General features: G+C 36.9%; 19 non-coding genes across 19 annotated transcripts; all 19 read left to right on the top strand.

Annotated features, from left to right (window-relative positions):
- The first annotated feature begins 400 nt into the window (after positions 1-400).
- On the top strand, positions 401-472 carry TRNAQ-CUG (transfer RNA glutamine (anticodon CUG)). The gene has a single exon. It is a non-coding gene; the product is annotated as a tRNA-Gln (tRNA).
- Positions 473-3,152: 2,680 nt separating this feature from the next.
- On the top strand, positions 3,153-3,224 carry TRNAQ-CUG (transfer RNA glutamine (anticodon CUG)). Its single transcript has one exon. It is a non-coding gene; the product is annotated as a tRNA-Gln (tRNA).
- A 3,363-nt stretch (positions 3,225-6,587) lies between these two features.
- TRNAQ-CUG (transfer RNA glutamine (anticodon CUG)) lies at positions 6,588-6,659 on the top strand. Its single transcript has one exon. It is a non-coding gene; the product is annotated as a tRNA-Gln (tRNA).
- Positions 6,660-7,276: 617 nt separating this feature from the next.
- TRNAQ-CUG (transfer RNA glutamine (anticodon CUG)) lies at positions 7,277-7,348 on the top strand. Its single transcript has one exon. It is a non-coding gene; the product is annotated as a tRNA-Gln (tRNA).
- Positions 7,349-9,440: 2,092 nt separating this feature from the next.
- TRNAQ-CUG (transfer RNA glutamine (anticodon CUG)) lies at positions 9,441-9,512 on the top strand. Its single transcript has one exon. It is a non-coding gene; the product is annotated as a tRNA-Gln (tRNA).
- A 1,987-nt stretch (positions 9,513-11,499) lies between these two features.
- On the top strand, positions 11,500-11,571 carry TRNAQ-CUG (transfer RNA glutamine (anticodon CUG)). Its single transcript has one exon. It is a non-coding gene; the product is annotated as a tRNA-Gln (tRNA).
- Positions 11,572-12,188: 617 nt separating this feature from the next.
- TRNAQ-CUG (transfer RNA glutamine (anticodon CUG)) lies at positions 12,189-12,260 on the top strand. Its single transcript has one exon. It is a non-coding gene; the product is annotated as a tRNA-Gln (tRNA).
- Positions 12,261-12,875: 615 nt separating this feature from the next.
- On the top strand, positions 12,876-12,947 carry TRNAQ-CUG (transfer RNA glutamine (anticodon CUG)). The gene has a single exon. It is a non-coding gene; the product is annotated as a tRNA-Gln (tRNA).
- A 3,111-nt stretch (positions 12,948-16,058) lies between these two features.
- On the top strand, positions 16,059-16,129 carry TRNAQ-UUG (transfer RNA glutamine (anticodon UUG)). Its single transcript has one exon. It is a non-coding gene; the product is annotated as a tRNA-Gln (tRNA).
- Positions 16,130-16,747: 618 nt separating this feature from the next.
- On the top strand, positions 16,748-16,819 carry TRNAQ-UUG (transfer RNA glutamine (anticodon UUG)). The gene has a single exon. It is a non-coding gene; the product is annotated as a tRNA-Gln (tRNA).
- Positions 16,820-17,438: 619 nt separating this feature from the next.
- Positions 17,439-17,510, top strand: TRNAQ-UUG (transfer RNA glutamine (anticodon UUG)). Its single transcript has one exon. It is a non-coding gene; the product is annotated as a tRNA-Gln (tRNA).
- Positions 17,511-18,119: 609 nt separating this feature from the next.
- Positions 18,120-18,191, top strand: TRNAQ-UUG (transfer RNA glutamine (anticodon UUG)). Its single transcript has one exon. It is a non-coding gene; the product is annotated as a tRNA-Gln (tRNA).
- A 617-nt stretch (positions 18,192-18,808) lies between these two features.
- Positions 18,809-18,880, top strand: TRNAQ-UUG (transfer RNA glutamine (anticodon UUG)). The gene has a single exon. It is a non-coding gene; the product is annotated as a tRNA-Gln (tRNA).
- Positions 18,881-19,489: 609 nt separating this feature from the next.
- TRNAQ-UUG (transfer RNA glutamine (anticodon UUG)) lies at positions 19,490-19,561 on the top strand. Its single transcript has one exon. It is a non-coding gene; the product is annotated as a tRNA-Gln (tRNA).
- A 617-nt stretch (positions 19,562-20,178) lies between these two features.
- Positions 20,179-20,250, top strand: TRNAQ-UUG (transfer RNA glutamine (anticodon UUG)). Its single transcript has one exon. It is a non-coding gene; the product is annotated as a tRNA-Gln (tRNA).
- Positions 20,251-20,859: 609 nt separating this feature from the next.
- On the top strand, positions 20,860-20,931 carry TRNAQ-UUG (transfer RNA glutamine (anticodon UUG)). Its single transcript has one exon. It is a non-coding gene; the product is annotated as a tRNA-Gln (tRNA).
- Positions 20,932-21,548: 617 nt separating this feature from the next.
- Positions 21,549-21,620, top strand: TRNAQ-UUG (transfer RNA glutamine (anticodon UUG)). The gene has a single exon. It is a non-coding gene; the product is annotated as a tRNA-Gln (tRNA).
- Positions 21,621-22,918: 1,298 nt separating this feature from the next.
- Positions 22,919-22,990, top strand: TRNAQ-UUG (transfer RNA glutamine (anticodon UUG)). Its single transcript has one exon. It is a non-coding gene; the product is annotated as a tRNA-Gln (tRNA).
- A 609-nt stretch (positions 22,991-23,599) lies between these two features.
- Positions 23,600-23,671, top strand: TRNAQ-CUG (transfer RNA glutamine (anticodon CUG)). Its single transcript has one exon. It is a non-coding gene; the product is annotated as a tRNA-Gln (tRNA).
- Positions 23,672-23,759: the final 88 nt, after the last annotated feature.

The raw sequence follows: 23,759 nt of genomic DNA on the forward strand, positions 1-23,759 counted from the left end.
CTCGTAGGGTGTTCAGTACAGACAGACCTTGGAAATTAGTATGATCCACATTGTAGATTATCCAATTGGAAACTAATTTACAGTCTTTTTGCCTTGGCAGTAGCTGCCTGACACTTGTTACAACAGTTAAGTTTTCAGTCAACTGAAATTCATAATTTCATTTCCCAGTTTTTTCCCATTGAGTTGTTAATAGTATTTTCCCTTTCCAAATGCAGGGTTCTAGCTTTTGTTATATAACCGCAATAGAAAATAATTGTACATCTTGGTGATCATGCAGGCACAGAAGCTATGCCCTCTTGATTATTGTGGGAGGTCGATTTTGAATGATAGCCGACCTTTTATTGTAATTACACGTACTGTCTGTTTAGTAAAAATATCCAAACTGCACTCTATTGTCAAGGGTTCCATGGTGTAATGGTTAGCACTCTGGACTCTGAATCCAGCAATCCGAGTTCAACTCTCGGTGGGACCTTGTAATAATAGTAGTTTAATTCCTTTTGAGTGTAATCCTTTTTCAATGAGGTATTGTATTGATAGTGATTGTTGTACGCCATAAACACGATTTAACAACAAAAAAAATGTGATAATATTCTCTCGTAGAGATAATTAAACCAATGTAATTGAGGGCATATAAAATTAACAAATTTAAAGAGTCTTTTTATGGCATGTAATGCAAACACTGGCTCTACTTCCAGCTCGTAGTGTGTTCAGTACAGACAGACCTTGGAAATTTGTATTATCCACATTGTAGATCATCCAAATGGAAACTAATTTACAGTCTTTTTGCCTTGGCAGTAGCTGCCTGACACTGGTTACAACAGTTAAGTTTTCAGTCAACTGAAATTCATAATTTCATTTCCCATTTTTTTCCCATTGAGTTGTTAATAGTATTTTCCCTTTCCAAATGCAGGGTTCTAGCTTTTGTTATATAACCGCAATAGAAAATAATTGTACATCTTGGTGATCATGCAGGCACAGAAGCTATGCCCTCTTGATTATTGTGGGAGGTCGATTTTGAATGATAGCCAACCTGTTATGGTAATTACACGTACTGCCTGTTTAGTAGAAATATCCAAACTGCACTCTATTGTCAAGGGTTCCATGGTGTAATGGTTAGCACTCTGAATCCAGCAATCCGAGTTCAACTCTCGGTGGGACCTTGCCACAGTTTAATTCCTTTTGAGTGTAATCCTTTTTCAATGAGGTATTGTATTGATAGTAATTGTTGTACGCCATAAACACGATTTAACAACAAAAAAAATGTGATAATATTCTCTCGTAGAGATAATTAAAGCAATGTAATTGAGGGCATATAAAATTAACAAATTTAAAGAGTCTTTTTTATGGCATGTAATGCAAACACTGGCTCTACTTCCAGCTCGTAGTGTGTTCAGTACAGACAGACCTTGGAAATTAGTATTATCCACATTGTAGATCATCCAAATGGAAACTAATTTACAGTCTTTTTGCCTTGGCTGTAGCTGCCTGACACTGGTTACAACAGTTAAGTTTTCAGTCAACTGAAATTCATAATTTCATTTCCCATTTTTTTCCCATTGAGTTGTTAATAGTATTTTCCCTTTCCAAATGCAGGGTTCTAGCTTTTGTTATATAACCGCAATAGAAAATAATTGTACATCTTGGTGATCATGCAGGCACAGAAGCTATGCCCTCTTGATTATTGTGGGAGGTCGATTTTGAATGATAGCCGACCTGTTATGGTAATTACACGTACTGCCTGTTTAGTAGAAATATCCAAACTGCACTCTATTGTCAAGGGTTCCGTGGTGTAATGGTTAGCACTCTGAATCCAGCAATCTGAGTTCAACTCTCGGTGGGACCTTGCCACAGTTTAATTCCTTTTGAGTGTAATCCTTTTTCAATGAGGTATTGTATTGATAGTAATTGTTGTACGCCATAAACACGATTTAACAACAAAAAAAATGTGATAATATTCTCTCGTAGAGATAATTAAAGCAATGTAATTGAGGGCATATAAAATTAACAAATTTAAAGAGTCTTTTTATGGCATGTAATGCAAACACTGGCTCTACTTCCAGCTCGTAGTGTGTTCAGTACAGACAGACCTTGGAAATTAGTATTATCCACATTGTAGATTATCCAAATGGAAACTAATTTACAGTCTTTTTGCCTTGGCAGTAGCTGCCTGACACTGGTTACAACAGTTAAGTTTTCAGTCAACTGAAATTCATAATTTCATTTCTCAGTTTTTTCCCATTGAGTTGTTAATAGTATTTTCCCTTTCCAAATGCAGGGTTCTAGCTTTTATTATGTAACCGCAATAGAAAATAATTGTACATCTTGGTGATCATGCAGGCACAGAAGCTATGCCCTCTTGACTATTGTGGGAGGTCTATTTTAAATGATAGCCGACGTGTTATTGTAATTACACGTACTGCCTGTTTAGTAGAAATATCCAAACTGCACTCTATTGTCAAGGGTTCCATGGTGTAATGGTTAGCACTCTGGACTCTGAATCCAGCAATCCGAGTTCAGCTGTCGGTGGGACATTGCCACAATTTAATTCTGATTTCTGAGTGTAATCCTTTTTCAATGAGGTATTGTATTGATAGTGATTGTTGTACGCCATAAACACGATTTAACAACAAAAAAAAAGTGAAAATAATCTCTTGTAGAGATAATTAAACCAATGTAATTGAGGGCATATAAAATTAACAAATTTAAAGAGTCTTTTTATGGCATGTAATGCAAACACTGGCTCTACTTCCAGCTCGTAGGGTGTTCAGTACAGACAGACCTTGGAAATTAGTATGATCCACATTGTAGATTATCCAATTGGAAACTAATTTACAGTCTTTTTGCCTTGGCAGTAGCTGCCTGACACTGGTTACAACAGTTAAGTTTTCAGTCAACTGAAATTCATAATTTCATTTCCCAGTTTTTTCCCATTGAGTTGTTAATAGTATTTTCCCTTTCCAAATGCAGGGTTCTAGCTTTTGTTAAATAACCGCAATAGAAAATAATTGTACATCTTGGTGATCATGCAGGCACAGAAGCTATGCCCTCTTGATTATTGTGGGAGGTCGATTTTGAATGATAGCCGACCTTTTATTGTAATTACACGTACTGTCTGTTTAGTAAAAATATCCAAACTGCACTCTATTGTCAAGGGTTCCATGGTGTAATGGTTAGCACTCTGGACTCTGAATCCAGCAATCCGAGTTCAACTCTCGGTGGGACCTTGCCACAGTTTAATTCCTTTTTTGAGTGTAATCCTTTTTCAATGAGGTATTGTATTGATAGTAATTGTTGTACGCCATAAACACGATTTAACAACAAAAAAAATGTGATAATATTCTCTCGTAGAGATAATTAAAGCAATGTAATTGAGGGCATATAAAATTAACAAATTTAAAGAGTCTTTTTATGGCATGTAATGCAAACACTGGCTCTACTTCCTGCTCGTAGTGTGTTCAGTACAGACAGACCTTGGAAATTAGTATTATCCACATTGTAGATCATCCAAATGGAAACTAATTTACAGTCTTTTTGCCTTGGCTGTAGCTGCCTGACACTGGTTACAACAGTTAAGTTTTCAGTCAACTGAAATTCATAATTTCATTTCCCATTTTTTTCCCATTGAGTTGTTAATAGTATTTTCCCTTTCCAAATGCAGGGTTCTAGCTTTTGTTATATAACCGCAATAGAAAATAATTGTACATCTTGGTGATCATGCAGGCACAGAAGCTATGCCCTCTTGATTATTGTGGGAGGTCGATTTTGAATGATAGCCGACCTGTTATGGTAATTACACGTACTGCCTGTTTAGTAGAAATATCCAAAGTGCACTCTATTGTCAAGGGTTCCATGGTGTAATGGTTAGCACTCTGAATCCAGCAATCTGAGTTCAACTCTCGGTGGGACCTTGCCACAGTTTAATTCCTTTTGAGTGTAATCCTTTTTCAATGAGGTATTGTATTGATAGTAATTGTTGTACGCCATAAACACGATTTAACAACAAAAAAAATGTGATAATATTCTCTCGTAGAGATAATTAAAGCAATGTAATTGAGGGCATATAAAATTAACAAATTTAAAGAGTCTTTTTATGGCATGTAATGCAAACACTGGCTCTACTTCCAGCTCGTAGTGTGTTCAGTACAGACAGACCTTGGAAATTAGTATTATCCACATTGTAGATTATCCAAATGGAAACCAATTTACAGTCTTTTTGCCTTGGCAGTAGCTGCCTGACACTGGTTACAACAGTTAAGTTTTCAGTCAACTGAAATTCATAATTTCATTTCCCAGTTTTTTCCCATTGAGTTGTTAATAGTATTTTCCCTTTCCAAATGCAGGGTTCTAGCTTTTGTTATATAACCGCAATAGAAAATAATTGTACATCTTGGTGATCATGCAGGCACAGAAGCTATGCCCACTTGATTATTGTGGGAGGTCGATTTTGAATGATAGCCGACCTGTTATTGTAATTACACGCACTGCCTGTTTAGTAGAAATATCCAAACTGCACTCTATTGTCAAGGGTTCCATGGTGTAATGGACTCTGGACTCTGAATCCAGCAATCCGAGTTCAACTCTCGGTGGGACCTTGCCACAGTTTAATTCCTTCTGAGTGTAATCCTTTTTCAATGAGGTATTGTATTGATAGTGATTGTTGTACGCCATAAACACGATTTAACAACAAAAAAAATGTGATAATATTCTCTCGGAGAGATAATTAAACTAATGTAATTGAGGGCATATAAAATTAACAAATTTAAAGAGTCTTTTTATGGCATGTAATGCAAACACTGGCTCTACTTCCAGCTCGTAGTGTGTTCAGTACAGACAGACCTTGGAAATTAGTATTATCCACATTGTAGATTATCCAAATGGAAACTAATTTACAGTCTTTTTGCCTTGGCAGTAGCTGCCTGACACTGGTTACAACAGTTAAGTTTTCAGTCAACTGAAATTCATAATTTCATTTCCCAGTTTTTTCCCATTGAGTTGTTAATAGTATTTTCCCTTTCCAAATGCAGGGTTCTAGCTTTTGTTATATAACCGCAATAGAAAATAATTGTACATCTTGGTGATCATGCAGGCACAGAAGCTATGCCCTCTTGATTATTGTGGGAGGTCGATTTTGAATGATAGCCGACCTGTTATTGTAATTACACGTACTGCCTGTTTAGTAGAAATATCCAAACTGCACTCTATGTTCAAGGGTTCCATGGTGTAATGGTTAGCACTCTGGACGCTGAATCCAGCAATCCGAGTTCAACTCTCGGTGAGACCTTGCCACAGTTTAATTCCTTCTGAGTGTAATCCTTTTTCAATGAGGTATTGTATTGATAGTGATTGTTGTACGCCATAAACACGATTTAACAACAAAAAAAATGTGATAAAATTCTCTCGTAGAGATAATTAAACCAATGTAATTGAGGGCATATAAAATTAACAAATTTAAAGAGTCTTTTTATGGCATGTAATGCAAACACTGGTTCTACTTCCAGCTCGTAGTGTGTTCAGTACAGACAGACCTTGGAAATTAGTATTATCCCCATTGTAGATTATCCAAATGGAAACTAATTTACAGTCTTTTTGCCTTGGCAGTAGCTGCCTGACACTGGTTACAACAGTTAAGTTTTCAGTCAACTGAAATTCATAATTTCATTTCCCAGTTTTTTCCCATTGAGTTGTTAAAAGTATTTTCCCTTTCCAAATGCAGGGTTCTAGCTTTTGTTATATAACCGCAATAGAAAATAATTGTACATCTTGGTGATCATGCAGGCACAGAAGCTATGCCCTCTTGATTATTGTGGGAGGTCGATTTTGAATGATAGCCGACCTGTTATTGTAATTACACGTACTGCCTGTTTAGTAGAAATATCCAAACTGCACTCTATTTTCAAGGGTTCCATGGTGTAATGGTTAGCACTCTCAACTCTGAATCCAGCAATCCGAATTCAACTCTCGGTGGAACCTTGCCACAGTTTAATTCCTTTTGAGTGTAATCCTTTTTCAATGAGGTATTGTATTGATAGTGATTGTTGTACGCCATAAACACGATTTAACAACAAAAAAAATGTGATAATATTCTCTCGTAGAGATAATTAAACCAATGTAATTGAGGGCATATAAAATTAACAAATTTAAAGAGTCTTTTTATGGCATGTAATGCAAACACTGGCTCTACTTCCAGCTCGTAGTGTGTTCAGTACAGACAGACCTTGGAAATTAGTATTATCCACATTGTAGATTATCCAAATGGAAACTAATTTACAGTCTTTTTGCCTTGGCAGTAGCTGCCTGAAACTGGTTACAACAGTTAAGTTTTCAGACAACTGAAATTCATAATTTCATTTCCCAGTTTTTTCCCATTGAGTTGTTAATAGTATTTTCCCTTTCCAAATGCAGGGTTCTAGCTTTTGTTATATAACTGCAATAGAAAATAATTGTACATCTTGGTGATCATGCAGGCACAGAAGCTATGCCCTCTTGATTATTGTGGGAGGTCGATTTTGAATGATAGCCGACCTGTTATTGTAATTACACGTACTGCCTGTTTAGTAGAAATATCCAAATTGCACTCTATTTTCAAGGGTTCCATGGTGTAATGGTTAGCACTCTGGACTCTGAATCCAGCTATCCGAGTTCAACTCTCGGTGGGACCTTGCCACAGTTTAATTCCTTTTGAGCGTAATCCTTTTTCAATGAGGTATTGTATTGATAGTGATTGTTGTACGCCATAAACACGATTTAACAACAAAAAAAATGTGATAATATTCTCTCGTAGAGATAATTAAACCAATGTAATTGAGGGCATATAAAATTAACAAATTTAAAGAGTCTTTTTATGGCATGTAATGCAAACACTGGCTCTACTTCCAGCTCGTAGTGTGTTCAGTACAGACAGACCTTGGAAATTAGTATGATCCACATTGTAGATTATCCAAATGGAAACTAATTTACAGTCTTTTTGCCTTGGCAGTAGCTGCCTGACACTGGTTACAACAGTTAAGTTTTCAGTCAACTGAAATTCATAATTTCATTTCCCAGTTTTTTCCCATTGAGTTGTTAATAGTATTTTCCCTTTCCAAATGCAGGGTTCTAGCTTTTGTTATATAACCGCAATAGAAAATAATTGTACATCTTGGTGATCATGCAGGCACAGAAGCTATGCCTTCTTGATTATTGTGGGAGGTCGATTTTGAATGATAGCCGACCTGTTATTGTAATTACACGTACTGCCTGTTTAGTAGAAATATCCAAACTGCACTCTATTTTCAAGGGTTCCATGGTGTAATGGTTAGCACTCTGGACTCTGAGTCCAGCTATCCGAGTTCAACTCTCGGTGGGACCTTGCCACAGTTTAACTCATTCTGAGTGTAATCCTTTTTTAATGAGGTATTGTATTGATAGTGATTGTTGTACGCCATAAACACGATTTAACAACAAAAGAAATGTGATAATATTCTCTCGTAGAGATAATTAAACCAATGTAATTGAGGGCATATAAAATTAACAAATTTAAAGAGTCTTTTTATGGCATGTAATGCAAACACTGGCTCTACTTCCAGCTCGTAGTGTGTTCAGTACAGACAGACCTTGGAAATTAGTATTATCCACATTGTAGATTATCCAAATGGAAACTAATTTACAGTCTTTTTGCCTTGGCAGTAGCAGCCTGACACTGGTTACAACAGTTAAGTTTTCAGTCAACTGAAATTCATAATTTCATTTCTCAGTTTTTTCCCATTGAGTTGTTAATAGTATTTTCCCTTTCCAAATGCAGGGTTCTAGCTTTTGTTATATAACCGCAATAGAAAATAATTGTACATCTTGGTGATCATGCAGGCACAGAAGCTATGCCCTCTTGATTATTGTGGGAGGTTGATTTTGAATGATAGCCGACCTGTTATTGTAATTACACGTACTGCCTGTTTAGTAGAAATATCCAAACTGCACTCTATTGTCAAGGGTTCCATGGTGTAATGGTTAGCACTCTGAACTCTGAATCCAGCAATCCGAGATTAACTCTCGGTGGGACCTTGCCACAGTTTAATTCCTTCTGAGTGTAATCCTTTTTCAATGAGGTATTGTATTGATAGTGATTGTTGTACGCCATAAACACGATTTAACAACAAAAAAAATTTGATAATATTCTCTCGTAGAGATAATTAAAATGCAGGGTTCTAGCTTTTGTTATATAACCGCAATAGAAAATAATTGTACATCTTGGTGATCATGCAGGCACAGAAGCTATGCCCTCTTGATTATTGTGAGAGGTCGATTTTGAATGATAGCCGGCCAGTTATTGTAATTACACGTACTGCCTGTTTAGTAGAAATATCCAAACTGCACTGTATTTCAAGGGTTCCATGGTGTAATGGTTAGCACTCTGGACTCTGAATCCAGCATTCCCAGTTCAACTCTCAGTGGGACCTTGTCACAGTTTAAATCCTTCTGAGTGTAGTCCTTTTTCAATGAGGTATTGTATTGACAGTGATTGTTGTACGCCATAAACACGATTTAAGAACAAAAAAAATGTGATAATATTCTCTTGTAGACATAATTAAACCAATGTAATTGAGGGCATATAAAATTAACAAATTTAAAGAGTCTTTTTATGGCATGTAATGCAAACACTAGCTCTACTTCCAGCTCGTAGTGTGTTCAGTACAGACAGACCTTGGAAATTAGTATTATCCACATTGTAGATTATCCAAATGGAAACTAATTTACAGTCTTTTTGCCTTGGCATTAGCTGCCTGACACTGGTTACAACAGTTAAGTTTTCAGTCAACTGAAATTCATAATTTCATTTCCCAGTTTTTTCCCATTGAGTTGTTAATAGTATTTTCCCTTTCCAAATGCAGGGTTCTAGCTTTTGTTATATAACCGCAATAGAAAATAATTGTACATCTTGGTGATCATGCAGGCACAGAAGCTATGCCCACTTGATTATTGTGGGAGGTCGATTTTGAATGATAGCCGACCTGTTATTGTAATTACACGCACTGCCTGTTTAGTAGAAATATCCAAACTGCACTCTATTGTCAAGGGTTCCATGGTGTAATGGACTCTGGACTCTGAATCCAGCAATCCGAGATTAACTCTCGGTGGGACCTTGCCACAGTTTACATCCTTCTGAGTGTAATCCTTTTTCAATGAGGTATTGTATTGATAGTGATTGTTGTACGCCATAAACACGATTTAACAACAAAAAAAAATTGATAATATTCTCTCGTAGAGATAATTAAAATGCAGGGTTCTAGCTTTTGTTATATAACCGCAATAGAAAATAATTGTACATCTTGGTGATCATGCAGGCACAGAAGCTATGCCTTCTTGATTATTGTGGGAGGTCGATTTTGAATGATAGCCGACCTGTTATTGTAATTACACGTACTGCCTGTTTAGTAGAAATATCCAAACTGCACTCTATTTTCAAGGGTTCCATGGTGTAATGGTTAGCACTCTGGACTCTGAATCCAGCTATCCGAGTTCAACTCTCGGTGGGACCTTGCCACAGTTTAATTCCTTTTGAGCGTAATCCTTTTTCAATGAGGTATTGTATTGATAGTGATTGTTGTACGCCATAAATACGATTTAACAACAAACAAAATGTGATAATATTCTCTCGTAGAGATAATTTAACCAATGTAATTGAGGGCATATAAAATTAACAAATTTAAAGAGTCTTTTTATGGCATGTAATGGCACTGGCTCTACTTCCAGCTCGTAGTGTGTTCAGTACAGACAGACCTTGGAAATTAGTATTATCCACATTGTAGATTATCCAAATGGAAACCAATTTACAGTCTTTTTGCCTTGGCAGTAGCTGCCTGACACTGGTTACAACAGTTAAGTTTTCAGTCAACTGAAATTCATAATTTCATTTCCCAGTTTTTTCCCATTGAGTTGTTAATAGTATTTTCCCTTTCCAAATGCAGGGTTCTAGCTTTTGTTATATAACCACAATAGAAAATAATTGTACATCTTGGTGATCATGCAGGCACAGAAGCTATGCCCTCTTGATTATTGTGGGAGGTCGATTTTGAATGATAGCCGACCTGTTATTGTAATTACACACACTGCCTGTTTAGTAGAAATATCCAAACTGCACTCTATTGTCAAGGGTTCCATGGTGTAATGGACTCTGGACTCTGGATCCAGCAATCCGAATTCAACTCTCGGTGGGACCTTGCCACAGTTTAATTCCTTTTGAGTGTAATCCTTTTTCAATGAGGTATTGTATTGATAGTGATTGTTGTACGCCATAAACACGATTTAACAACAAAAAAAATGTGATAATATTCTCTCGTAGAGATAATTAAACCAATGTAATTGAGGGCATATAAAATTAACAAATTTAAAGAGTCTTTTTATGGCATGTAATGCAAACACTGGCTCTACTTCCAGCTCGTAGTGTGTTCAGTACAGACAGACCTTGGAAATTAGTATTATCCACATTGTAGATTATCCAAATGGAAACTAATTTACAGTCTTTTTGCCTTGGCAGTAGCTGCCTGACACTGGTTACAACAGTTAAGTTTTCAGTCAACTGAAATTCATAATTTCATTTCCCAGTTTTTTCCCATTGAGTTGTTAATAGTATTTTCCCTTTCCAAATGGAGGGTTCTAGCTTTTGTTATATAACCGCAATAGAAAATAATTGCACATCTTGGTGATCATGCAGGCACAGAAGCTATGCCCTCTTGATTATTGTGGGAGGTCGATTTTGAATGATAGCCGACCTGTTATTGTAATTACACGTACTGCCTGTTTAGTAGAAATATCCAAACTGCACTCGATTGTCAAGGGTTCCATGGTGTAATGGTTAGCACTCTGGACTCTGACTCCAGCAATCCAAGTTCAACTCTCGGTGGAATCTTGCCACAGTTTAATAACTTCTGAGTGTAATCCTTTTTCAATGAGGTATTGTATTGATAGTGATTGTTGTACGCCATAAAAACGATTTAACAACAAAAAAAATGTGATAATATTCTCTCGTAGAGATAATTAAACCAATGTAATTGAGGGCATATAAAATTAACAAATTTAAAGAGTCTTTTTATGGCATGTAATGCAAACACTGCCTCTACTTCCAGCTTGTAGTGTGTTCAGTACAGACAGACCTTGGAAATTAGTATTATCCACATTGTAGATTATCCAAATGGAAACTAATTTACAGTCTTTTTGCCTTGGCAGTAGCTGCCTGACACTGGTTACAACAGTTAAGTTTTCAGTCAACTGAAATTCATAATTTCATTTCCCAGTTTTTTCCCATTGAGTTGTTAATAGTATTTTCCCTTTCCAAATGCAGGGTTCTAGCTTTTGTTATATAACCGCAATAGAAAATAATTGTACATCTTGGTGATCATGCAGGCACAGAAGCTATGCCCTCTTGATTATTGTGGGAGGTCGATTTTGAATGATAGCCGACCTGTTATTGTAATTACACGTACTGCCTGTTTAGGAGAAATATCCAAACTGCACTCTATTGTCAAGGGTTCCATGGTGTAATGGTTAGCACTCTGGACTCTGAATCCAGCAATCCGAGTTCAACTCTCGGTGGGACCTTGCCACAGTTTAATTCCTTTTGAGTGTAATCCTTTTTCAATGAGGTATTGTATTGATAGTGATTGTTGTACGCCATAAACACGATTTAACAACAAAAAAAATGTGATAATATTCTCTCGTAGAGATAATTAAACCAATGTAATTGAGGGCATATAAAATTAACAAATTTAAAGAGTCTTTTTATGGCATGTAATGCAAACACTGGCTCTACTTCCAGCTCATAGTGTGTTCAGTACAGACAGACCTTGGAAATTAGTGTTATCCACATTGTAGATTATCCAAATGGAAACTAATTTACAGTCTTTTTGCCTTGGCAGTAGCTGCCTGACACTGGTTACAACAGTTAAGTTTTCAGTCAACTGAAATTCATAATTTCATTTTCCATTTTTTTCCCATTGAGTTGTTAATAGTATTTTCCCTTTCCAAATGCAGGGTTCTAGCTTTTGTTATATAACCGCAATAGAAAATAATTGTACATCTTGGTGATCATGCAGGCACAGAAGCTATGCCCTCTTGATTATTGTGGGAGGTCGATTTTGAATGATAGCCGACCTGTTATTGTAATTACACGTACTGCCTGTTTAGTAGAAATATCCAAACTCCACTCTACTTTCAAGGGTTCCATGGTGTAATGGTTAGCACTCTGGACTCTGAATCCAGCAATCCGAGTTCAACTCTCGGTGGGACCTTGCCACAGTTTAATTCCTTTTGAGCGTAATCCTTTTTCAATGAGGTATTGTATTGATAGTGATTGTTATACGCCATAATCACGATTTAACAACAAAAAGAATGTGATAATATTCTCTCGTAGAGATAATTAAACCAATGTAATTGAGGGCATATAAAATTAAAAAATGTAAAGTCTTTTTATGGCATGTAATGCAAACACTGGCTCTACTTCCAGCTCGTAGTGTGTTCAGTACAGACAGACCTTGGAAATTAGTATTATCCACATTGTAGATTATCCAAATGGAAACTAATTTACAGTCTTTTTGCCTTGGCAGTAGCTGCCTGACACTGGTTACAACAGTTAAGTTTTCAGTCAACTGAAATTCTTAATTTCATTTCCCAGTTTTTTACCATTGAGTTGTTAATAGTATTTTCCCTTTCCAAATGCAGGGTTTTAGCTTTTGTTATATAACCGCAATAGAAAATAATTGTACATCTTGGTGATCATGCAGGCACAGAAGCTCTGCCCTCTTGATTATTGTGGGAGGTCGATTTTGAATGATAGCCGATCTGTTATTGTAATTACACGTACTGCCTGTTTAGTAGAAATATCCAAACTGCACTCTATTTTCAAGGGTTCCATGGTGTAATGGTTAGCACTCTGGACTCTGAATCCAGCAATCCAAGTTCAACTCTCGGTGGGACCTTGCCACAGTTTAATTCCTTTTGAGCGTAATCCTTTTTCAATGAGGTATTGTATTGATAGTGATTGTTGTACGCCATAAACACGATTTAACAACAAAAAAAATGTGATAATATTCTCTCGTAGAGATAATTAAACCAATGTAATTGAGGGCATATAAAATTAACAAATTTAAAGAGTCTTTTTATGGCATGTAATGCAAACACTGGCTCTACTTCCAGCTCATAGTGTGTTCAGTACAGACAGACCTTGGAAATTAGTGTTATCCACATTGTAGATTATCCAAATGGAAACTAATTTACAGTCTTTTTGCCTTGGCAGTAGCTGCCTGACACTGGTTACAACAGTTAAGTTTTCAGTCAACTGAAATTCATAATTTCATTTTCCATTTTTTTCCCATTGAGTTGTTAATAGTATTTTCCCTTTCCAAATGCAGGGTTCTAGCTTTTGTTATATAACCGCAATAGAAAATAATTGTACATCTTGGTGATCATGCAGGCACAGAAGCTATGCCCTCTTGATTATTGTGGGAGGTCGATTTTGAATGATAGCCGATCTGTTATTGTAATTACACGTACTGCCTGTTTAGTAGAAATATCCAAACTGCACTCTATTTTCAAGCGTTCCATGGTGTAATGGTTAGCACTCTGGACTCTGAATCCAGCAATCCGAGTTCAACTCTCGGTGGGACCTTGCCACAGTTTAATTCCTTTTGAGCGTAATCCTTTTTCAATGAGGTATTGTATTGATAGTGATTGTTGTACGCCATAAACACGATTTAACAACAAAAAAAATGTGATAATATTCTCTCGTAGAGATAATTAAACCAATGTAATCGAGGGCATATAAAATTAACAAATTTAAAGAGTCTTTTTATGGCATGTAATGCAAACACTGGCTCTACTTCCAGCTCATAGTGTGTTCAGTACAGACAGACCTTGGAAATTAGTGTTATCCACATTGTAGATTATCCAAATGGAAACTAATTTACAGTCTTTTTGCCTTGGCAGTAGCTGCCTGACACTGGTTACAACAGTTAAGTTTTCAGTCAACTGAAATTCATAATTTCATTTTCCATTTTTTTCCCATTGAGTTGTTAATAGTATTTTCCCTTTCCAAATGCAGGGTTCTAGCTTTTGTTATATAACCGCAATAGAAAATAATTGTACATCTTGGTGATCATGCAGGCACAGAAGCTATGCCCTCTTGATTATTGTGGGAGGTCGATTTTGAATGATAGCCGATCTGTTATTGTAATTACACGTACTGCCTGTTTAGTAGAAATATCCAAACTGCACTCTATTTTCAAGCGTTCCATGGTGTAATGGTTAGCACTCTGGACTCTGAATCCAGCAATCCGAGTTCAACTCTCGGTGGGACCTTGCCACAGTTTAATTCCTTTTGAGCGTAATCCTTTTTCAATGAGGTATTGTATTGATAGTGATTGTTGTACGCCATAAACACGATTTAACAACAAAAAAAATGTGATAATATTCTCTCGTAGAGATAATTAAACCAATGTAATCGAGGGCATATAAAATTAACAAATTTAAAGAGTCTTTTTATGGCATGTAATGCAAACACTGGCTCTACTTCCAGCTCGTAGTGTGTTCAGTACAGACAGACCTTGGAAATTAGTATTATCCACATTTTTTATAATATTCTCTCGTAGAGATAATTAAACGAATGGAATTGAGGGCATATAAAATCAACAAATTTAAAGGGTCTTTTTATGGCATGTAATGCAAACACTGGCTCTACTTGCAGCTCGTAGGGTGTTCAGTACAGACAAACCTTGGAAATTAGTATGATCCACATTGTAGATTATCCAAATGGAAACTAATTTACAGTCTTTTTGCCTTGGCAGTAGCTGCCTGACACTGGTTACTACCCTTAACTTTTCAGTCAACTGAAATTCATAAATTTATTTCCCAGTTTTTTCCCATTGAGTTGGTAATAGTATTTTCCCTTTCTAAATGCAGGGTTCTAGCTTTTGTTATATAACCGCAATAGAAAATAATTGTACATCTTGGTGATCATGCAGTCACAGAAGCTATGCCCTCTTGATTATTGTGGGAGGTCGACTTTGATTGATAGCCGACCCTTTATTGTAATTACACGTACTGCCTGTTTAGTAGAAATATCCAAACCTCCCTCTATTGTCAAGGGTTCCATGGTGTAATGGTAGCACTCTGGACTTTTTTATATCCAGCAATCCGAGTTCAACTCTCGGTGGGACCTTGCCACAGTTTACTTCCTTCTGAGTGTAGTACCTTTTCAATGAGTATTGTATTGATAGTGCTTGTTGTACGCCATAAACACGATTTAGCAACACAAATGTTTTTTATAATATTCTCTCGTAGAGATAATTAAACAAATAGAATTGAGGGCATATAAAATCAACAAATTGAAAGGGTCTTTTTATGGCATGTAATGCAAACACTGGCTCTACTTGCAGCTCATAGGGTGTTCAGTACAGACAGACCTTGGAAATTAGTATGATCCACATTGTAGATTATCCAAATTGAAACTAATTTACAGTCTTTTTGCCTTGGCAGTAGCTGCCTGACACTGGTTACTACCCTTAACTTTTCAGTCAACTGAAATTCATAAATTTATTTCCCAGTTTTTTCCCATAGAGTTGGTAATAGTATTTTCCCTTTCTAAATGCAGGGTTCTAGCTTTTGTTATATAACCGCAATATTGATTATTGTGGGAGGTCGACTTTGATTGATAGCCGACCCTTTATTGTAATTACACGTACTGCCTGCTTAGTAGAAATATCCAAACCTCCCTCTATTGTCAAGGGTTCCATGGTGTAACAAATTGAAAGGGTCTTTTTATGGCATGTAATGCAAACACTGGCTCTACTTGCAGCTCGTAGGGTGTTCAGTACAAACAGACATTGGAAATTAGTATGATCCACATTGTAGATTATCCAAATGGAAACTAATTTAATAGAAAATAATTGTACATCTTGGTGATCATGCAGTCACAGAAGCTATGCCCTCTTGATTATTGTGGGAGGTCGACTTTGATTGATAGCCGACCCTTTATTGTAATTACACGTACTGCCTCTTTAGTAGAAATATCCAAACCTCCCTCTATTGTCAAGGGTTCCATGGTGTAATGGTAGCACTCTGGACTTTGAATCCAGCAATCTGAGTTCAACTCTTGGTGGGACCTTGCCACAGTTTACTTCCTTCTGAGTGTAGTACCTATTCAATGAGGTATTGTATTGATAGTGCTTGTTGTACGCCATAAACACGATTTAGCAACACAAATGTTTTTTATAATATTCTCTCGTAGAGATAATTAAACAAATAGAATTGAGGGCATATAAAATCAACAAATTGAAAGGGTCTTTTTATGGCATGTAATGCAAACACTGGCTCTACTTGCAGCTCGTAGGGTGTTCAGTACAGACAGACCTTGGAAATTAGTATGATCCACATTGTAGATTATCCAAATGGAAACTAATTTACAGTCTTTCTGCCTTGGCAGTAGCTGCCTGACACTGGTTACTACCGTTAACTTTTCAGTCAACTGAAATTCATAAATTTATTTCCCAGTTTTTTCCCATTGAGTTGGTAATAGTATTTTCCCTTTCTAAATGCAGGGTTCTAGCTTTTGTTATATAACCGCAATAGAAAATAATTGTACATCTTGTTGATCATGCAGGCACAGAAGCTATGCCCTCTTGATTATTGTGGGAGGTCGACTTTGATTGATAGCCGACCCTTTATTGTAATTACACGTACTGCCTGTTTAGTAGAAATATCCAAACCTCACTCTACTGTCAAGGGTTCCATGGTGTAATGGTTAGCACTCTGGACTTTGAATCCAGCAATCCGAGTTCATCTCTCGGTGGGACCTTGCCACAGTTTACTTCCTTCTGAGTGTAGTACCTTTTTCAATGAGGTATTGTATTGATAGTGATTGTTGTACGCCATAAACACGATTTAGCAACACAAATGTTTTTTATAATATTCTCTCGTAGAGATAATTAAACGAATGGAATTGAGGGCATATAAAATCAACAAATTTAAAGGGTCTTTTTATGGCATGTAATGCAAACACTGGCTCCACTTCCAGCTCGTAGGGTGTTCTGTACAGACAGACCTTGGAAATTAGTATGATCCACATTGTAGATTATCCAAATGGAAACTAATTTACAGTCTTTCTGCCTTGGCAGTAGCTGCCTGACACTGGTTACTACCGTTAACTTTTCAGTCAACTGAAATTCATAAATTTATTTCCCAGTTTTTTCCCATTGAGTTGGTAATAGTATTTTCCCTTTCTAAATGCAGGGTTCTAGCTTTTGTTATATAACCGCAATAGAAAATAATTGTACATCTTGTTGATCATGCAGGCACAGAAGCTATGCCCTCTTGATTATTGTGGGAGGTCGACTTTGATTGATAGCCGACCCTTTATTGTAATTACACGTACTGCCTGTTTAGTAGAAATATCCAAACCTCACTCTATTGTCAAGGGTTCCATGGTGTAATGGTTAGCACTCTGGACTTTGAATCCAGCAATCCGAGTTCAACTCTCGGTGGGACCTTGCCACAGTTTACTTCCAGTTTACCTATTCAATGAGTATTGTATTGATAGTGCTTGTTGTACGCCATAAACACGATTTAGCAACACAAATGTTTTTTATAATATTCTCTCGTAGAGATAATTAAACGAATGGAATTGAGGGCATATAAAATCAACAAATTTAAAGGGTCTTTTTATGGCATGTAATGCAAACACTGGCTCTACTTGCAGCTCGTAGGGTGTTCAGTACAGACAGACCTTGGAAATTAGTATGATCCACATTGTAGATTATCCAAATGGAAACTAATTTACAGTCTTTTTGCCTTGGCAGTAGCTGCCTGACACTGGTTACTACCCTTAACTTTTCAGTCAACTGAAATTCATAAATTTATTTCCCAGTTTTTTCCCATTGAGTTGGTAATAGTATTTTCCCTTTCTAAATGCAGGGTTCTAGCTTTTGTTATATAACCGCAATAGAAAATAATTGTACATCTTGGTGATCATGCAGGCACAGAAGCTATGCCCTCTTGATTATTGTGGGAGGTCGACTTTGATTGATAGCCGACCCTTTATTGTAATTACACACACTGCCTGTTTAGTAGAAATATCCAAACCTCACTCTATTGTCAAGGGTTCCATGGTGTAATGGTTAGCACTCTGGACTTTGAATCCAGCAATCCGAGTTCAACTCTCGGTGGGACCTTGCCACAGTTTACTTCCTTCTGAGTGTAGTACCTATTCAATGAGTATTGTATTGATAGTGCTTGTTGTACGCCATAAACACGATTTAGCAACACATATGTTTTTTATAATATTCTCTCGTAGAGATAATTAAACGAATGGAATTGAGGGCATATAAAATCAACAAATTTAAAGGGTCTTTTTATGGCATGTAATGCAAACACTGGCTCCACTTCCAGCTCGTAGGGTGTTCAGTACAGACAGACCTTGGAAATTAGTATGATCCACATTGTAGATTATCCAAATGGAAACTAATTTACAGTCTTTCTGCCTTGGCAGTAGCTGCCTGACACTGGTTACTACCGTTAACTTTTCAGTCAACTGAAATTCATAAATTTATTTCCCAGTTTTTTCCCATTGAGTTGGTAATAGTATTTTCCCTTTCTAAATGCAGGGTTCTAGCTTTTGTTATATAACCGCAATAGAAAATAATTGTACATCTTGTTGATCATGCAGGCACAGAAGCTATGCCCTCTTGATTATTGTGGGAGGTCGACTTTGATTGATAGCCGACCCTTTATTGTAATTACACGTACTGCCTGTTTAGTAGAAATATCCAAACCTCACTCTACTGTCAAGGGTTCCATGGTGTAATGGTTAGCACTCTGGACTTTGAATCCAGCAATCCGAGTTCAACTCTCGGTGGGACCTTGCCACAGTTTACTTCCAGTTTACCTATTCAATGAGTATTGTATTGATAGTGCTTCTTGTACGCCATAAACACGATTTAGCAACACAAATGTTTTTTATAATATTCTCTCGTAGAGATAATTAAACGAATGGAATTGAGGGCATATAAAATCAACAAATTTAAAGGGTCTTTTTATGGCATGTAATGCAAACACTGGCTCTACTTGCAGCTCGTAGGGTGTTCAGTACAGACAGACCTTGGAAATTAGTATGATCCACATTGTAGATTATCCAAATGGAAACTAATTTACAGTCTTTTTGCCTTGGCAGTAGCTGCCTGACACTGGTTACTACCCTTAACTTTTCAGTCAACTGAAATTCATAAATTTATTTCCCAGTTTTTTCCCATTGAGTTGGTAATAGTATTTTCCCTTTCTAAATGCAGGGTTCTAGCTTTTGTTATATAACCGCAATAGAAAATAATTGTACATCTTGGTGATCATGCAGGCACAGAAGCTATGCCCTCTTGATTATTGTGGGAGGTCGACTTTGATTGATAGCCGACCCTTTATTGTAATTACACGTACTGCCTGTTTAGTAGAAATATCCAAACCTCACTCTATTGTCAAGGGTTCCATGGTGTAATGGTTAGCACTCTGGACTTTGAATCCAGCAATCCGAGTTCAACTCTCGGTGGGACCTTGCCACAGTTTACTTCCTTCTGAGTGTAGTACCTATTCAATGAGTATTGTATTGATAGTGCTTGTTGTACGCCATAAACACAATTTAGCAACACATATGTTTTTTATAATATTCTCTCGTAGAGATAATTAAACGAATGGAATTGAGGGCATATAAAATCAACAAATTTAAAGGGTCTTTTTATGGCATGTAATGCAAACACTGGCTCCACTTCCAGCTCGTAGGGTGTTCAGTACAGACAGACCTTGGAAATTAGTATGATCCACATTGTAGATTATCCAAATGGAAACTAATTTACAGTCTTTCTGCCTTGGCAGTAGCTGCCTGACACTGGTTACTACCGTTAACTTTTCAGTCAACTGAAATTCATAAATTTATTTCCCAGTTTTTTCCCATTGAGTTGGTAATAGTATTTTCCCTTTCTAAATGCAGGGTTCTAGCTTTTGTTATATAACCGCAATAGAAAATAATTGTACATCTTGTTGATCATGCAGGCACAGAAGCTATGCCCTCTTGATTATTGTGGGAGGTCGACTTTGATTGATAGCCGACCCTTTATTGTAATTACACGTACTGCCTGTTTAGTAGAAATATCCAAACCTCACTCTATTGTCAAGGGTTCCATGGTGTAATGGTTAGCACTCTGGACTTTGAATCCAGCAATCCGAGTTCAACTCTCGGTGGGACCTTGCCACAGTTTACTTCCAGTTTACCTATTCAATGAGTATTGTATTGATAGTGCTTGTTGTACGCCATAAACACGATTTAGCAACACAAATGTTTTTTATAATATTCTCTCGTAGAGATAATTAAACGAATGGAATTGAGGGCATATAAAATCAACAAATTTAAAGGGTCTTTTTATGGCATGTAATGCAAACACTGGCTCTACTTGCAGCTCGTAGGGTGTTCAGTACAGACAGACCTTGGAAATTAGTATGATCCACATTGTAGATTATCCAAATGGAAACTAATTTACAGTCTTTTTGCCTTGGCAGTAGCTGCCTGACACTGGTTACTACCCTTAACTTTTCAGTCAACTGAAATTCATAAATTTATTTCCCAGTTTTTTCCCATTGAGTTGGTAATAGTATTTTCCCTTTCTAAATGCAGGGTTCTAGCTTTTGTTATATAACCGCAATAGAAAATAATTGTACATCTTGGTGATCATGCAGGCACAGAAGCTATGCCCTCTTGATTATTGTGGGAGGTCGACTTTGATTGATAGCCGACCCTTTATTGTAATTACACGTACTGCCTGTTTAGTAGAAATATCCAAACCTCACTCTATTGTCAAGGGTTCCATGGTGTAATGGTTAGCACTCTGGACTTTGAATCCAGCAATCCGAGTTCAACTCTCGGTGGGACCTTGCCACAGTTTACTTCCTTCTGAGTGTAGTACCTATTCAATGAGTATTGTATTGATAGTGCTTGTTGTACGCCATAAACACAATTTAGCAACACATATGTTTTTTATAATATTCTCTCGTAGAGATAATTAAACGAATGGAATTGAGGGCATATAAAATCAACAAATTTAAAGGGTCTTTTTATGGCATGTAATGCAAACACTGGCTCCACTTCCAGCTCGTAGGGTGTTCAGTACAGACAGACCTTGGAAATTAGTATGATCCACATTGTAGATTATCCAAATGGAAACTAATTTACAGTCTTTCTGCCTTGGCAGTAGCTGCCTGACACTGGTTACTACCGTTAACTTTTCAGTCAACTGAAATTCATAAATTTATTTCCCAGTTTTTTCCCATTGAGTTGGTAATAGTATTTTCCCTTTCTAAATGCAGGGTTCTAGCTTTTGTTATATAACCGCAATAGAAAATAATTGTACATCTTGTTGATCATGCAGGCACAGAAGCTATGCCCTCTTGATTATTGTGGGAGGTCGACTTTGATTGATAGCCGACCCTTTATTGTAATTACACGTACTGCCTGTTTAGTAGAAATATCCAAACCTCACTCTATTGTCAAGGGTTCCATGGTGTAATGGTTAGCGCTCTGGACTTTGAATCCAGCAATCCGAGTTCAACTCTCGGTGGGACCTTGCCACAGTTTACTTCCAGTTTACCTATTCAATGAGTATTGTATTGATAGTGCTTGTTGTACGCCATAAACACGATTTAGCAACACAAATGTTTTTTATAATATTCTCTCGTAGAGATAATTAAACGAATGGAATTGAGGGCATATAAAATCAACAAATTTAAAGGGTCTTTTTATGGCATGTAATGCAAACACTGGCTCTACTTGCAGCTCGTAGGGTGTTCAGTACAGACAGACCTTGGAAATTAGTATGATCCACATTGTAGATTATCCAAATGGAAACTAATTTACAGTCTTTTTGCCTTGGCAGTAGCTGCCTGACACTGGTTACTACCCTTAACTTTTCAGTCAACTGAAATTCATAAATTTATTTCCCAGTTTTTTCCCATTGAGTTGGTAATAGTATTTTCCCTTTCTAAATGCAGGGTTCTAGCTTTTGTTATATAACCGCAATAGAAAATAATTGTACATCTTGGTGATCATGCAGGCACAGAAGCTATGCCCTCTTGATTATTGTGGGAGGTCGACTTTGATTGATAGCCGACCCTTTATTGTAATTACACGTACTGCCTGTTTAGTAGAAATATCCAAACCTCACTCTATTGTCAATGGTTGCATGGTGTAAAGGTTAGCACTCTGGACTCTGAATCCAGCAATCCGAGTTCAACTCTCGGTGGGACCTTGCCACAGTTTACTTCCTTCTGAGTGTAGTACCTATTCAATGAGTATTGTATTGATAGTGCTTGTTGTACGCCATAAACACAATTTAGCAACACATATGTTTTTTATAATATTCTCTCGTAGAGATAATTAAACGAATGGAATTGAGGGCATATAAAATCAACAAATTTAAAGGGTCTTTTTATGGCATGTAATGCAAACACTGGCTCCACTTCCAGCTCGTAGGGTGTTCAGTACAGACAGACCTTGGAAATTAGTATGATCCACATTGTAGATTATCCAAATGGAAACTAATTTACAGTCTTTCTGCCTTGGCAGTAGCTGCCTGACACTGGTTACTACCGTTAACTTTTCAGTCAACTGAAATTCATAAATTTATTTCCCAGTTTTTTCCCATTGAGTTGGTAATAGTATTTTCCCTTTCTAAATGCAGGGTTCTAGCTTTTGTTATATAACCGCAATAGAAAATAATTGTACATCTTGTTGATCATGCAGGCACAGAAGCTATGCCCTCTTGATTATTGTGGGAGGTCGACTTTGATTGATAGCCGACCCTTTATTGTAATTACACGTACTGCCTGTTTAGTAGAAATATCCAAACCTCACTCTATTGTCAAGGGTTCCATGGTGTAATGGTTAGCACTCTGGACTTTGAATCCAGCAATCCGAGTTCAACTCTCGGTGGGACCTTGCCACAGTTTACTTCCAGTTTACCTATTCAATGAGTATTGTATTGATAGTGCTTGTTGTACGCCATAAACACGATTTAGCAACACAAATGTTTTTTATAATATTCTCTCGTAGAGATAATTAAACGAATGGAATTGAGGGCATATAAAATCAACAAATTTAAAGGGTCTTTTTATGGCATGTAATGCAAACACTGGCTCTACTTGCAGCTCGTAGGGTGTTCAGTACAGACAGACCTTGGAAATTAGTATGATCCACATTGTAGATTATCCAAATGGAAACTAATTTACAGTCTTTTTGCCTTGGCAGTAGCTGCCTGACACTGGTTACTACCCTTAACTTTTCAGTCAACTGAAATTCATAAATTTATTTCCCAGTTTTTTCCCATTGAGTTGGTAATAGTATTTTCCCTTTCTAAATGCAGGGTTCTAGCTTTTGTTATATAACCGCAATAGAAAATAATTGTACATCTTGGTGATCATGCAGGCACAGAAGCTATGCCCTCTTGATTATTGTGGGAGGTCGACTTTGATTGATAGCCGACCCTTTATTGTAATTACACACACTGCCTGTTTAGTAGAAATATCCAAACCTCACTCTATTGTCAAGGGTTCCATGGTGTAATGGTTAGCACTCTGGACTCTGAATCCAGCAATCTGGGTTCAACTCTCGGTGGGACCTTGCCACAGTTTACTTCCTTCTGAGTGTAGTACCTATTCAATGAGTATTGTATTGATAGTGCTTGTTGTACGCCATAAACACGATTTAG

Source organism: Rhinoderma darwinii, chromosome 3, assembly GCF_050947455.1.
Source record: "Rhinoderma darwinii isolate aRhiDar2 chromosome 3, aRhiDar2.hap1, whole genome shotgun sequence".
In the NCBI taxonomy this organism is placed as follows: Eukaryota; Metazoa; Chordata; class Amphibia; order Anura; family Rhinodermatidae; genus Rhinoderma; species Rhinoderma darwinii.